Source organism: Juglans microcarpa x Juglans regia, chromosome 2S (assembly GCF_004785595.1).
Source record: "Juglans microcarpa x Juglans regia isolate MS1-56 chromosome 2S, Jm3101_v1.0, whole genome shotgun sequence".
Classification (NCBI taxonomy): domain Eukaryota; kingdom Viridiplantae; phylum Streptophyta; class Magnoliopsida; order Fagales; family Juglandaceae; genus Juglans; species Juglans microcarpa x Juglans regia.
In genome coordinates this window covers 12,275,488-12,291,113 of record NC_054597.1, presented here as the reverse complement: position 1 = coordinate 12,291,113, position 15,626 = coordinate 12,275,488, and the positions used below count along the sequence as shown (strand labels likewise).

The following is a 15,626-nucleotide window of genomic DNA, read 5'->3' as shown; positions in this document are numbered from 1 at the left end:
TTTAAATAATCATACAAATGATTCTGTATCCTCACTTGAAATAAGGCTTGCATCCAAAATGATTGACTGTCCATGGTGATTTACGCCCACGAAAGGTGCAAATGGTGTTCCATATCTATTTGTCAAGTATGTGATATCGAATGTTACAACATCTCCAAAGTAGATGTATGCCCCTCTACTACAGGCGTCTGCCCAAAATACATTCATCATCCTATCATCATCATCCCAATCTATGAGGCTAAAACAACCATCATTCTTCAATTGCATCCTTTTAAAATGCTCAAATAGTACTTGAGCACCTCCTTTACCAAGGCGTAGATATCGTGCCTTAATATAGTTACGACAATCTTTTTCTCTAAACGGTAGGTTCTCAAACCCACCGGCCTCAGTCACAAGAGCATAGAAACTCTTATTCAACCATATGCCAGCTTGATTATTTGTATCCAACACCCTTCTAACAGACTCATTAACTTTTCTAGTGTGGTCTCACTAATTTTTTCAACAGAGTTACTTTGCTACACTTATTTTCCTGCTAATTAGAGGAAAAAGTTATTGTATGACAAAATATCTTCTGATAATTTAAAAGACACAACATGTGAAACCGCTGTCACATTACCTAGCCAACACATGGATTTGCTTTGACATTCATCAGAAGAACAACTACTACACTAGAGCTGGCGCTGATTGCAAAACTACACATGCAAGTAGAAGTAGGCATGACAACAAAAGTATCCATTCCAACAAAAATAGATTATATGGGTGTTACTACAATTTTTCAAAAATAAAAGTTTAAAAATAAATAATTAGACCAAATATTCAAGTTCATAAAATTAAAACATACGAACTACTTTAACATCCAACGATCACTTGGTTGCTCCATCGATATGAGTATGCAATTGGAGCAGGTCACATCAATGGTATGGCGGAACTATACAAGTTAGCAGAACTACTCAAGGCAGTAATGCTTGACATAGCAATGAAAGTAGAGTTTCATGGTGTTGCTACAGTTTAAAAAAAATTAAAAATAAATAATTAGACCAAATATTCAAGTTCATAAAATTAAAGCACATAAACTACTTTACCATCCAATGATTACCTGGTTGTTCCATGGATATGGGTATGCAATTAAAGGAGATCTCATCATTGGTATAGTGAAACTATACAAGGTAGCATAACTACTCAAGGCAGTAGTACTTGAAGTGTCAGCAGAAGTAGAGTTCCATGGGTGTGAGTTGGTACTTGAAGGAGGCACAAAAGGTAGTAACCACGCAGGAGGCATTGGACTATAGTAACTTGGTATCTAGTTTGAAAAATTGGATAAAGTGGTCTTGACCGTCCTAACATATAGGAGAATAATATTAATCAACCCATATGGGCGGTGAATACATATATAATAAACACATGCCAATTGTGTGTGTTGTATACAATATCTGGGTTAACGGATTAGTGAGAGGAGGTGTTATGGGAGATGCATCTTCTTTCTCTTTCTCTTTCTCCATCTTCACAATTCCAAATAGAAGCTGGAATATTTACTAAAATGTGTTAAATGTGTACTGTCGTGTCTCTTAAGAAAAATATCATTTCAATTATATTTGAAATAGATAGTCGATCTAAAAAATATAGGAAAAAAAGTTCAACAATATTTCAAACTATATAAGAGAAAGAAAATGTCAATTACAACATAAAAACTGAATGTGCTAACATTATTATGAGCTTCCAAAGTTGGGAGTCATCTAACAATTTCAAAAATATTCTTTGTAGTATCCAAGAAACTTGAACCCACTTTCTGAACCTTTTCAATTGTTTTCTCCACCCACCCTTAGGCTTTGCTCCCCACTCTCCAAAGTGGGCCCCTAGCTTATTACTTTTTTGACATTTGGGGAGGCTTCACCGAAAGCAAAAAAAGAACATAGAAATAATGGAGACTTCACCGAAAGCAAGAAAAGAACAAAGAAATAATTGACAACCTTTACCAAGAAAAAAATGAGCTTACTTAGGTGAGAGAAGAGACTATTTAGTCCTTGGGGAGATTGAGATTGCGAGCCAAGTGTCTTCTTCGGAATTTTGAAACCTTATATGGTCACCATTTTCTCTTTTCGACTATCTTTTTTGTTTTTTTTTAATAAAATGCACCACGTCAGCACGGTGCACAGGGACTCCATGTCCATATGCCTGTACGTAGTGGGATTGAAAATTATATTCATCATCTTCACTTATTACACACCATACTTTTTTTTTCTTTCTCTTACCAAATGTATGGTATATGAATGATGAGTAGAATAATTCAATTAGTTTAAGAAGAATAAAACAAAATATATATATATAAAAATATGGTGTGCGATATGTGAGGATATGATAAGTATCAAAGCTCGCATGCCCCAATATTGTGACGTATATGTATGCTTTTTTTAATACCAATTTGGGGCAATCGGTTATCTCTCTTCCCACCTTATCACTGAAATTCTTCTACTCATCATTTTTATACCACACACATATTAAGAAAAAAAAAAAAAAAAGTAGATGTATGGTATAGAGATGATGAGTAAAAATTTTCTTATTATTGAGGTAGCCCATTTATGCTACTTTTCTTCCTTAGTTTTCTTGCATTTTTATGGCAGGTGCCATAAGATTATTGTAAGAGAAATATTCTAGATATAAAGAGATTATATATAAGTAATATTACAAATTAACGTTGCTTGATGTGATTCGTCAAATTATAAAATTAATTTTATTGTAAAGTAGATTTGACTAATCACATATTATTTTTATACAATTTGGTTGCAAGACTCATCTTGTTAGAGCACTCTTAATGGCTTTTGTATTATACAAAAAATGTAAATAATTTGAAGAATTGTTCTAAAAGGAAGCTCCATCCGATTATGTAAACTGAACTGTAAAATACATTTAACTACAGTACCTTGCTACATGTAGTGGGTACTGTTCATCCTGTAAAATTTTTTTTATTGTTGATATTTCATTTACTCCCTCATTTTTATTTACTTTGATTTTTATCATATAAGCAAATTCTTTTCATTGTTCACCATTTAAAACACATATATTTCATTTTCTTTTAAAAAATATCTGGGAATTATTTTTAAACCAATTTTTTCATATTTGATTTTATTTTTAATTTTTATTTGGCTTATATATTTTTGTTTTAGGTGTATAGGACTGAATTATTTTACATTGTATATAAAAATAAATTGCAAATATAAAAAAATATATGAATATTGTAAATTTATTGATAGAAATGAAATATTTAAAAAGAATAAAAAAAGAATATTTAAATGATATAGAGAAAAAATAAATAAGTTGATGGATGATATATTGTAAAAATCAATATATAAAATAAAAAAAATATATTTTAATAATATATTTTAAAAGATAAGATAAAGAATGTATTGGAGTGCTCTCAGAATACGTGAGAAAACACGAGATTTCCATTAAATATTTGGAAAATAACGTTGTATTGCCATGCGATTCGGACGGATGCAATGCCTATTTTATAATTTCTTACAATAATTAATATGAATGTCAACAAAGCTGGAATAGCTCAGTTGGCTAGAGCGTGTGGCTGTTAACCACAAGGTCGGAGGTTCAAGCCCTCCTTCTAGCGCATTTTGTGTTTAATATTTTTACCAACCCTTATTAATTTCTAAATGTTTATAAAAGGAAATCATATGTTTTATTCTTCATTTCAGCTAGCCTTTCTAGTTTTTGAGTGATTTGTCTTTGCATGTGTGCTTTTGTTCAGAAGAATCATCAATCACTATTCTGTGTTTAATATTTTTACCAATCCTTATTAATTTTTAAATATTTATAAAAGGAAATAATATGTTTATTTTTCATTTCAGCTAGCCTCTTTAGTTTTTGAGTGCTTTGTCTTTGCATGTGTGTTTCTGTTTAGAGGAATTCTATGCATCAGCTACTATTCATTTTCACATCTCAAATCTATAATTTTTTTTTTATAAAATGTGTAGGTATTTTTCATAAGATGTGGAGTGTGAGATAGTGAATAATAACTAATAAAAAGATTTTTTCTTCTATTTGTATTGGGATTGGTGTGGAGTGAGTTGGTACCCAAAATAAGAATTAATAAGAGAGAAACAAATGTACTTATTTTATGTGTAAACTTTTTAAATTTTAATTTCCATTTGTATTTTGAATTTTATTTGTATCAAAACAAATTTCATTGTACCTGTACAAACTAGTAATGATAGATTTCACTAGCAATAAAATATTGAATTACTTATTTTGAGACTTTGAACAATTACAAAAATAGTTTAAAATATAATTATTATTTTATATTATCAATAGCGTGTTGGTCTATTAATTGTAGGCATAAATTTTAGAGCAATGTTATATACAATTTTATTTATGCAATCTTTGCATATTCTTTTAAAAACAAAAAGTATGACCTACTATTAAAAAGTAAATATTTTCATGTAGATTTCAAACTAATTTATTTTTTAAAGAGAGTGCACAAATCTGACACACGATAAGATTGTATGAATCATTTTTCTAAATTTTATTTGTATCAATTGTCAAGAAAAATAATGGAATAAACACATTAATTACTATTAGAACTAGAACAATTAAAAAAAAAATCTAAAAACTAATATTTTTTCTTAAGTTCTCATAATCCCGTTTGGATAGTAAAAGTGTTTCATCTTATCTAATCTCATCATTACAATTATTTCAAATTCTAATACAAAATATAATAAACAATTCAACTTTTTTAAATCTCAAAATAATAATAATATTTTATTCAACTTTTAACTTTCATATAAAACTATCTCATTTCAAAACAACCAAAGCCGACCCTAGCTTTTGAGAGAGAGAGAGTCCTCGTTCTCTCTAGAAACATCTCAGATTAGAAACGATGCAGGTGGAGGAGCTCCTATCTCCTTCCTCTCATCTCTAGTTTTCTACTTTTCTTTTTTATTTTTGGGTGTTTTTCAGGTACTTCAAGTATTCTCAATATTTTTTACTATTATTCATTACTTTATTATTATTATTTATTATTTTTCACTACTATTCAATATTTTATTATTACTTTTTTATTACTTTCTCATTACTATTTATAAACATTTTTAATACTTCTTAGATATTCTCACTACCCAAACTTAATTTCATGTTTTATTATTTTATTTTTTATTTGTTTTAATCTTGTTAAACTAAAAAGATTTTCTATTCATAGTCTATATACTTTTTTTTTCAAGTAATGTTACTTATCATCTCAATTTTTAATATTTTTTTATTATTTTATAATAATATTAAGTAATTAAAAATTATTTATTATATTTTATTTATAAATTTATTATTTAATATCACGTTATAAAATGACGAGACTTGTGATGGAGAACATATTTTTTCTCTCTCCCGAGTCCTGACGGCTAACACCCACCACACAATAAACACGCACAGAGAGACAGCATCGCACAGTCTCGGAAAAAAGCGACAGAGAAACAGAGAATAATGGCCGGTGGCAAAGGAGAGAAGGCTAGCGTCGTCGAGAGCAAAGAGTGGTACTTGGCAGCCTATGCACCAGTAGGTGTTCCGACCTACGATCATCTTAAACTCCGGTCTCTCCTCTGTCTCTTGCCGTCGATTCGATACCGGACGGCCATGTCGTCGTCGAGACCCTATTCGTCTCCGTAGATCCCTACCAGCGAACCAGAATGACTGGAATTGATGACGGGCTTTACTTGTCACAGTTCAATCTCGACGAGGTACCTACGTAACTGAAAACAAACACTGCCCGATGCTAATGCTGGCCATTTCAAATATTCTAACGTATATACATCTTTCATTAAGAAGCTTTTAAATAAATTCTACCGATCTGAAGATGGTGATGCAAAATCATCTTTTACTATTCGTCGTAGCATGTTTTTTATTATAAACTTCTCTCTTCCTCTTTTTCTGGGAATTGAAGCAAATCATCTAATAATCTTTTACTCGCTTTGTATCCTTTAAACCATAAATAAATTACATAAAAATTCACAAAATGACTTGAGAGATTATAAAGTTGTTCACTTATTAAAAAATATTGGTTGTAAAGTAACACAGATTATATGAAACTATATTATTTTATAGATTTATTTTTGTATAATCATTTTATACATTTCTCTATAAAAAATAGTTGTCTTTTTATCATTTATATATTATTTGTCCATTGGAAAATGATAAACAGAAAATATCTTTCTTTTATTTTTAATGAAAGATATTATTGTAAAAAAATTATAAAAAAATTATAAAAGCATCACTAATTTACAAAAATTCCACCATTTAAAACATGTTTGTAAAGATGGTTATGACAATCATTTCTCTATCTCTCTCTTTATCATTTATGTCTACCTTTTTATTTATTTACTTATTTCTTTGACGAAGTAGAGAAAATTTGTAAAATATAGAAGGTGATTAAGTAAAATAAACAAATTTTGATTCATTATTTTAGATTATTTTAAATAAAAATATAGATTAGTAAATGTGAATTCTCTTAATAATGCCATTGGCAGAGTTCAAGCACTTCGGTCCTAGCGGTAAACATCTGCCTATTGGGACTGGGATGGATGTAGATAATTGAGTTTGGAAAATCCTATCTTTATTTTTACATACATAATCATACGTGTTGACGTATCAGCTATTGAAATAGTAAAAAATTTAAAATTCAAAATTTAAAATTTAAAATTCAAATTAAAACAAAAAAAAGACTGATAAATTGAGATTATGACTCAATACATATGATGTTGTACATAAAGTTGTGCGTATATGTAATACCACTCATTGAGTTTTGAGTTGTGTTAAGGAAAGATATTATTGTAAAACAACTTATAAAATAATTATAAAGCATCACTAATTTACAAAAACCCCACCATTTAAAACATGTGTAAAGATGGTTATGAGAATCATTTCAGTATATTTCTCTTTATAATTATCAAAAAATTATACTATTTAGAAGTGAAAGTTTTGAGTTGTGTAGCTTTTAATTATAAAATTATACTATTTAGAAGTGAAAGTTTAGTACACATACATCCAAATTAATCTTAAAATTGTCTTGATAGTTTTCAAACATTTTTTAGAGGTTCTTTCCAATAAAAACTTCAATTTAATTTTTTTTTCGAAGTGTTTTTCAACTTTTTCTCAAAATGCTTAAGTCACTTTTTATAAATTTGTTAAACATACCATTTTTTTTTCTTTTTGAAGAGCTTTTAAATATTAAAAGTACCTTTCAAGTTAAACTCGAGACCAAATAATATCTAAAACTAAAGCTTATAATTTATATCTAATCATTCGATATGAACTATTTATGTTTTTATAAATCATTTATGTATTTTATATTTTGTGAAACGTGATCTGCCACATATCTATACGTACGAAGAGGCCATTTTTTATTAATTAAATTTGATCGTTTTATATAACTTCTTTTTTTTAACCTGTCAAAATATATATATATATATATATATCTTCTTTTTTTACTAATATATATATAGTTGATGATTTTTATTTACTTTTTTCCTTCATATCTATGACTTTTATTCATTTCATATATATATATTTTTTAATTTACAATTAACATTAACTATATATATATATATAGATAGATAGCATAAAGATAACATTTTTGCTTCGTCCCTGCTCTGGGTGTGAAGACTATTCCTCATGAATTGTCATTCAGATATCTTGAATGCGGTAACGTACGCAGGTGATCACTGCATTTGCAATTGGAAGGGTAATTCGGTCGAAGGACGGTAATTATAAGGAGGGTGATATTATCCTTAATCCTTTCTCTCCGATTGCCGATTATTATATGGTTTCCGAGTTGCATTTAAGAAAGATTGATCCAGCATCTGGGGTTCCACTGCCAGCTTATCTCAGTTCTCTAGGTAACTTTGTTGTTGGGTTTTTTTTGTTTTTCTTTTCATTAATTGTTGAAGTGTCTTTTTTCATTGATGTTCGTGTTTTCAAGGCAGTACAATGAGATATGAAATTGTGGTATATATACATATACAAATACAGGGATACCGGGGTTTGCAGCATGGGTGGGGATAGAGGTGTTGGGAGAGCCAAAGGCAGGGTCGAATGTGTTTGTTTCAGCTGCGGCTGGAGCGGTCGGAATGTATGCCGGACAATTGGCTAAGCTCAAAGGTTGCAGGGTTGTCGGCAGCACCGGGTCAGATGAGAAGGTATGTCCTATGCCATGCAACCCCGGTGTCTGGTGCAGTGCTGCTAGTTCTTAATTGGAATATTAGATTGTTTAATAAGAATACTAGAGGCCATACATGGTGCTTTAGTGTCACGCATGCAAGCACTTCAGATGAATGAAAGCTTAAACCCTTCTATCATCAAGCTTGTCTAAAGAGTTCTTAATGTTCTTATTCTTGGATTCTTGCCTGTCATAACCAAATGAGGAAACAAGAGGGGCCTGGGGCACGGGGCACTATAATATGTGCCAGATTATAATACTACCTGTTACATTCAAACATTGCTAGAACCACAAAAGTCTAGACAAATACAATCATTCTATTGTTTGTCTCTTCAAGGCACTTCTATTAGAGTTCTCTGTTGGAACTATTATGTCTACGGTATTTGCAACTACTTCTGATGTTTAATATTTTGCATTATTGGCCTATATTATGATGAATCCTTGCGTTATGCTCTTGACTCCCGACATATACATGAATTTCGTTATTGTATGCCAAATTTAGCCATCACATTAGGATTATATGCGTTGTTTCTCATGATCAGACTCACGACCCTGCAATACTTGGTAAACAATACACATGAATTTTTATTAATGGAGAACAACTAAGCCAGAAAAATAATGAGTGGAAACACAGGGTATATGTGGCATGTAGTTTTAGAGGTTGGAACTGGTTGCCTGTTCAAATCCGGATTGATCAAATTTGTTAAAGGTCAAGGGATAAAAACATAATGCATGTGTCCTGTCTTACTCTCTTGTTTCTTTTTTCACTTCATGTGTCAGATGTTCTTACTAGTTTCTTAAATTTGATATCTTTGTTGTTTGTGATTCTTAGGTAAAACTCGTAAAGGACGATTTTGGATATGACGATGCATTCAACTACAAGAAGGAAACTGATTTAGATGCTGCTTTAAGAAAGTAAGTAGTATTTAACATTTTCTCCTGTATGTAATTAAATTAGTGGTATCATCACCACAAGCATATCTTTTTTTCTGCAACACATAATTATCCATCTTAAATGTTATAGGTACTTTCCCGATGGCATCGATATATATTTTGACAATGTTGGTGGCGAAATGCTTGAGGCTGTGCTCAACCACGTTAACAAGCATGCACGGATTCCAATCTGCGGCATGATATCTCAATATAAGAAGGTGAAACATATGAATATGCTACCATTGCAGTCACCATATATTATTCCTTTAAAATGGATGAACATGTAGTAGTGGAGATGCAAATATTTATGGTTCTCTATATTAAAGTTTCCCGCTTATGTGTTTGATGCAGAAATGGACAGACAGACATGGGGTAAGAAATCTCCTGAATATGGTAGGTAAAGAGATAAGGATGGAAGGGTTTATGCTGGCTTCATATATGGATCGTTTTGGGGATTTTGCGAAGGAAATGGAGAGCTACATAAAAGAGGGCAAGATTAGTTCCAAGTACACAATCTACCATGGAATCGAGAGCTACTTGGAGAGCTTAGGCTCCCTCTTCACGAGCACGAATATTGGAAAAGTTGTGATTGAAGTTAAATCGTAATTGGAAAATTATCAACTCTATTTTCCTCTGGCTTAAGTAATTAAATGGTGAGATTGCAATTACTATCATTGGGTTTCTGAGCGATGTTGAGATCTTTAATTATGAGCTCTCCATATTTTAATAATTATTGAATTGTAGCCTTATTTATGATCTAATTTCGTTTAGTGTGCCGCTGCTTCTACTTGTGGGAGCTGTTATGAACGTATTTCGCATCATGGTTTACGAACTCAATAAACCTGCAATATAAGAAACGTGAAGGCTCGGTGGGTGTGTGACACCTTCAATGCCTACGGTTTTTTTTTTTTTTTACCTAAGTTAGTTTTATCTCTTGAGAGAGAGTTTGTGATAATACGTGAGTCTGAATTGTATCTGTATTTAGGCTTTTATAATTTGTCGCCTGGTGGAGCCTTTGTTTCGTTTGTGTTTGGGGTATCTGTTGACTGTTCTAGGTGCGTTCGCATTTAATTCGATTGTACTTGCCAGTCTCTTGGGTCATGTCTCCTGTGATAGTTGGTGAAGTGCGACCTTACCTTGTTTGGAACATAATCTCTTGCCTGGATCTCTTGTCAATGACCCGTATCGGGTTATTTAATATGGTGTGACTCCCTGCGAATTATTCGAATAGAGGCATGCCCGTGTGAATGTTGTCCTTTCTTTCTACATTGACTTGGGCCATCTTCTCTTTTACTGATTGCTGGGTTGACTTCTAGGTTGAGGGGCACTAGGAGGAAGTTTGGACTAATGCTCTATTAACCAGAGCTAACATTGATTGAATTTTGGTGATGCTAGACTGATCACGTGTTAGTGGCTGCCACTTCTTGAGGGAGTCGTTCTCGTCTCGTGTCCAAAAGAGGCCTTTCGATAGTCTAGGAGGGGAAGGGAAGAAGCCTCGTACTAGGGACGAGGCAGTCCGTGAGACGATGAAAGCTTGCAGTAGCTCAAAGTCTGAGCAAGAAGTCCCCCCTCTCTCGGTGGCTCTAGCCATCTTCCGAGGGCTCGACCTTCAATGGGGGTTGGATTGACTCACTGCGAACCCATAAGTCCAAATAGTGTTGATAGAATTGTGGAGCAGGCAAAGTCTAACCTGACAACAACAAAGGGTTTTGAAGGTTCTTTGTCCGATTCGTGCTCTGCTCCTTCGCCTTTGTTGATTTCGTCCACTAACCCGCAAGTTGATCAGGGATCACTCAAGGCTTTTAATCAGGATGAGGATGAGCTTGAGATGGCCTTACTCTCGGCCTTCCTTGAACCTGCTTTGAGTAGTTCTCACGAAACCAGTCTGCCCTTTGAGGATGTTGTGGACGTGCCAGCTCCTGTGATGATGATGATGGTGGCACCCACTCTCCTCATTCCACCTCATCTACTGCGTCTGGTGGTGAGATGTCGCCTCTTCCCTTCGACCCCAGGGGTTATTTTCCAAACAACCCCTCGGTTGTGGACTTGTGCGAGGACAAAATCTTCATACCTTTCTCGCCTTTTAGCACTTCTTCCAAGCCTAAGGTCGCTTCGTCGATGGCTTTGGAGGAGATCATAACATTTACTCCTCCCGTGGGAGGCGTAGGGACTTCGGGAAAGCAATTGGCTGATGTGGTTGTCGTAGAGACCCCGATTGAACTAGCAACTGATGGGGGTGCTGTGGAGGCCCCAGTTGAATTGGTGATCGATGGGGATGTTGGTTGAATCGGTGATCAATCGAGCTTGGGCCATCCTCCTTAGGCTCCATCTCCCCCTTCTTCTTATCCATTCAGACAGTTGGAAGACTTGAGGCAAGCCTCTTGGCGTGATGTTACAGGGATGCTCGGGCCCTCTGGGTCCCGATCTTCTGGATCTAGTCTGAGAGTTTATCAAGCCCAGGTTGAGTCCATGCGTGCTACGTTTGATAAGCTCAAAAAATTCTTGACCTCGGTAAGCTTTCCCTTTTCTTGTCTCTGATCTTTTTCCTTTATTGTTCCTCCATTCACTGATTTGCATTGGGCTGTTTAGGGAGTTGACTCATTAGCAACTTGGATCATTGACGGGAAGGGCGAGTTGGAAGAAGAGGTTCGCGCATTGCGATCTTTAGCGGTCCAAGATGAGAAGGTCATGAAGGTACAAACCCATAGGGATAAGGCGATTCACTGATTTGCATTGGGCTGTTTAGGGAGTTGACTCATTAGCAACTTGGATCATTGACGGGAAGGGCGAGTTGGAAGAAGAGGTTCGCGCATTGCGATCTTTAGCGGTCCAAGATGAGAAGGTCATGAAGGTACAAACCCATAGGGATAAGGCGAAGACCACCTTGTCCTACGCTCACGGTCGTGCCCGTTGTTGACAAAAGAAGGTCTTTGCTCTTCACAACGATGTGGCATACCTCCAGAGTGACCTAGAAAACTCTCAGGACGAGATAGATCACTATTATCTCGAGACTAGATTCTTGTAGGAGCGAGATACCAGGCAGGATTGACTAGACCGCCAGGAAGTTGAGTTGGAGGAGACTAGAAGGTGTTGTCAGGATTACACTGCTGTGATGGAACAGGCCGATAAGTCCTACTTAGATCTGAGCATGAATTGTGATTGTCTCAGGGACAAGAAGGAAAAACTGGTTAAATAGAATGATACAAACTAGAGGAGACACAAGATGTTAGTGGAGAAGTACGTGAAGCTCAGCGAATCTTGGTTGTGCAAACAGGAGAGGGTTAGATTTCGGGACCAACGAATTGCTGCCTTGGAATCCAAGTTAGCCTCTGCTAGGGGGGAAGTGATTTCCTGGGAACTACAAATAGCCGCATTGGAATCTGAGCTAATTTCTTTCAAGGAAGACCTATTTTGGCTCTCTTCTCAATTGATGGCGGCCAAGGTGGTCCATAACAGGGCCTGGGGCTACGGGTATAAGGAGGGCCTGGAGAGGTTGAGGGACCATTTAATGGAGAATCCTTGGACCGACCTGAATACCCTTGATTTCAAGACCCTCAAGCCCGACCGCCAGTCACTCCAATTCCTTAACTCTTTGGGAAAAGATTTGATGCCCGACGCCTTTCCAGATCCAGCTTCGAATCCTACACTTGTATATACATTGTTATTTTTTTTATAGGGATGTATTGATGTCATGAACAATATTATAATAAGTGCGACTTTATACTTTCACCGATTTTGTGTTACTTCTATTGATTTATGTGTGCTTGTGACTCGCTCTATTCTTTAACTCGAGCTTTGTTGAATGTGAGTACCTTGGATGGTCTTGGCTTTCTTGATTATGCTTTTTTCTTACCTTTTTAGTTTTCTCGTTTCGCTTGCTCAGATCCAACTGCTCTAGGAGGCAAGGAGGGAAGTGATTAAGGAAGTTGTTTCCTCCTTTATCATCGGGTGAGCACAGAGTTCGTTTTTGAGAACTAGGTGGGAGATAGGCTCGACCAATCCCTTTTATGTTTTCCCCTTCTCTTTTGGTCACACATTTGTTTGCCCCGAGTGATGGGTGATTCGGTTGCTCAAGTATGGAACATTCGAATTTCAAGGCAAGGGTCAAGATAGTCGAGGGACTGTTATCACCTGTAACTTGCCGCAAGTCAAGAGACTCAACTCGAAGGGCAATGGTCAAGCAGTCGAGAGACTGTCATCAGGTGTGGTTTGTTGCAAGTCAAGGAACTTGAATTAGAGGGAGAGGGTTCAATAGTCAAAGGATCTTCATCGCCCGTGGTTCACCGTGAGTCAAGGGACTCGACTTAGAGGGTGAAGGCCGAGTAGTCAAGGGACTATGGGACTATCATTGCTTGTACTTTGCCGCGAGTTAAGGTACTCCACTTTGAGGGCGAGGTCGAGCAATCAAGGGACTATCATCACCCATAGTTCGACACGCGTCAAAGGACTCAACTTTAAGGGTGAGGGTCGAGTATTCAAGTGACGGTTGTCGTCTAGAGTTTTCCACGAGTCCGGGGACTTGACGTAGAGTGCATGGTCAAGCAGTCAAGGGACTGTCATCGCCCGTAGTTAGGCACGAGTCAAGGGACTCGACTTAGAAGGCGAAGGCCAGGCAGTCAAGGGACTGTCATCACTAATAGTTCGTCATAAGTTAAGGGACTCAACTTTGAGAGCAAGGGTCTAGCAGTCAAGGAACTGTCATCGCTTGTAGCCTGAGTATATGGAAGCAAGCATATTGTAATAATAAACACATAGTTGAGGAATACAAGCAATCTTATTCATGGCTTTCCGTTTTCATAAGTACATTCATCGGTACACTTAAGCGAAGTATTTCATGGGTGTGGTAGTTCATTTCCTTGTGTGTCTTTGAGGCGATAAGACCCTGGTCGGTTGTTGGCGATGACGACAAATGGTCCTTCCCACAGAGGGCCAAGCTTCCCTTCCTGTTGTGTGGTTGTTCCTGTTTCTTTTAGTACCAAGTCGCTGAGTTTAAAGAATTTGGGCTTAACCCTCTGTTCAAATAGTGTTTCACCTTTCTCATGTTAATCACTGTTCGAATCTCAGCTTCCTCTCTTTTTTCTTCTAGTAAGTCCAGGTGTTCTTCTAGCCTTTCATTATTTTGGAATCATGATAGAAATCTTGGACTCTGTAGGTGGGCATCGCCACTTCCACTAGAACTATCACCTCACTCCCATAGGTTTGGGCGAAAAGGATTTCCCTTATTGGTGTCCTAACGGTGGTTCAGTATGCCTACAAGACTCCTGGGAGTTCATTCACCTAGTTTCCTTTCTTATCTGTCAGTTTCTTCTTTAGAATCCTGAGTAATGACTTGTTGGTCGCCTCAAACTTGTTTGTTAGCTTGTGGGTGGCTTGAGGAGTACTTGAATTTGATCTCTAGTTCTGCCCACCAGTCACAGTAATGGCTTAAGTGAAATTGCCATCCATTATCCGAGATTATACTCTAAGGAATGCCAAATCGGCACACGATAACCTTCGTTAGGAGTTTGGTGATGTTGTTTGTCGTGATGGTCGCCAGTGCTTCGGCCTCCACCCATTTGGTAAAGTAATCTATGATGACCACCATGAACCTCATGCCTCCCTTGCTCTGGAGCAAAAGGCCATTGAGGTCGATTTTCTATTGTGCAAACAACCAGGGCGACATGATTGACGTCAGTTCCTCTGGCGGGCAATGTGTTACTAGTGAGAACAATTGGCATTTCACGCATTTCTTGACGAATTTTTCTTTATCTTTTAGGGTGTGTGACCAATAGTAACTTGCTTTCATGAATTTTCTTGTCAAGGCTCTCCCACCAAAATGATTTCCACACACTCCCTTGTGTATTTCGGCCAGTATGTATTTAGCTTCTTCCAGCAAGACACACCTTAAAATGGGTACTTTATCGCATCTAGTGCCCACTCTTGGGCCTCTGGCCATACTTTCGAGACTCCAATCCCGATGGTAGGAACTTTTATTATTCTGATAATCGTTTGTTCTGGTAGGGTGGACTTCTCTTGTCCAGAGGCAATTCGTGCCAGTTTGTTCGCCTCCCAGATCTCTCCCTGTGGTATTTGCTGGATGTTGAAGTATTGAAAATGATCGTGCTTCTCCCACACTAGCCGCAAATATTTTTTTAGTCTTTCGCATTTCGCTGCGAACTCTCCTAAAACTTGGTTAATGACCACTTGGGAGTCGACTCTTACTTCCACTTCCACAACTTCTATCGCTTAAAGCCCAACTAGGAGTGCTTCATATTCTACTTCGTTATTGGTGATTTTGAAAGCAATCTTATTGTGTAGTGGTGTTCTTCCCCAAAGTCCGTTGTGATGTGTACTCTGGCTCCCCCCAGCACGGTAGGATGAACTGTCAACGAAGACCTATTAGGGCTTTCCTATTGGTGCGTTTTGGACTTTTTTTGGGAATTTGGTAAACTCGGCTAGAATTTGCCCTTTCACAGTGTTATGGGGGAGGTACTCGATGTCAAACTCG

At 36.2% G+C, this 15,626-nt stretch overlaps 1 non-coding gene and 1 pseudogene across 1 annotated transcript; both read left to right on the top strand.

Annotated features, from left to right (window-relative positions):
- Positions 1-3,542: 3,542 nt before the first annotated feature.
- Positions 3,543-3,616, top strand: TRNAN-GUU. Its single transcript has one exon. It is a non-coding gene; the product is annotated as a tRNA-Asn (tRNA).
- Positions 3,617-5,379: 1,763 nt separating this feature from the next.
- Positions 5,380-9,911, top strand: LOC121251985 (annotated as a pseudogene).
- The last annotated feature ends 5,715 nt before the right edge of the window (positions 9,912-15,626 follow it).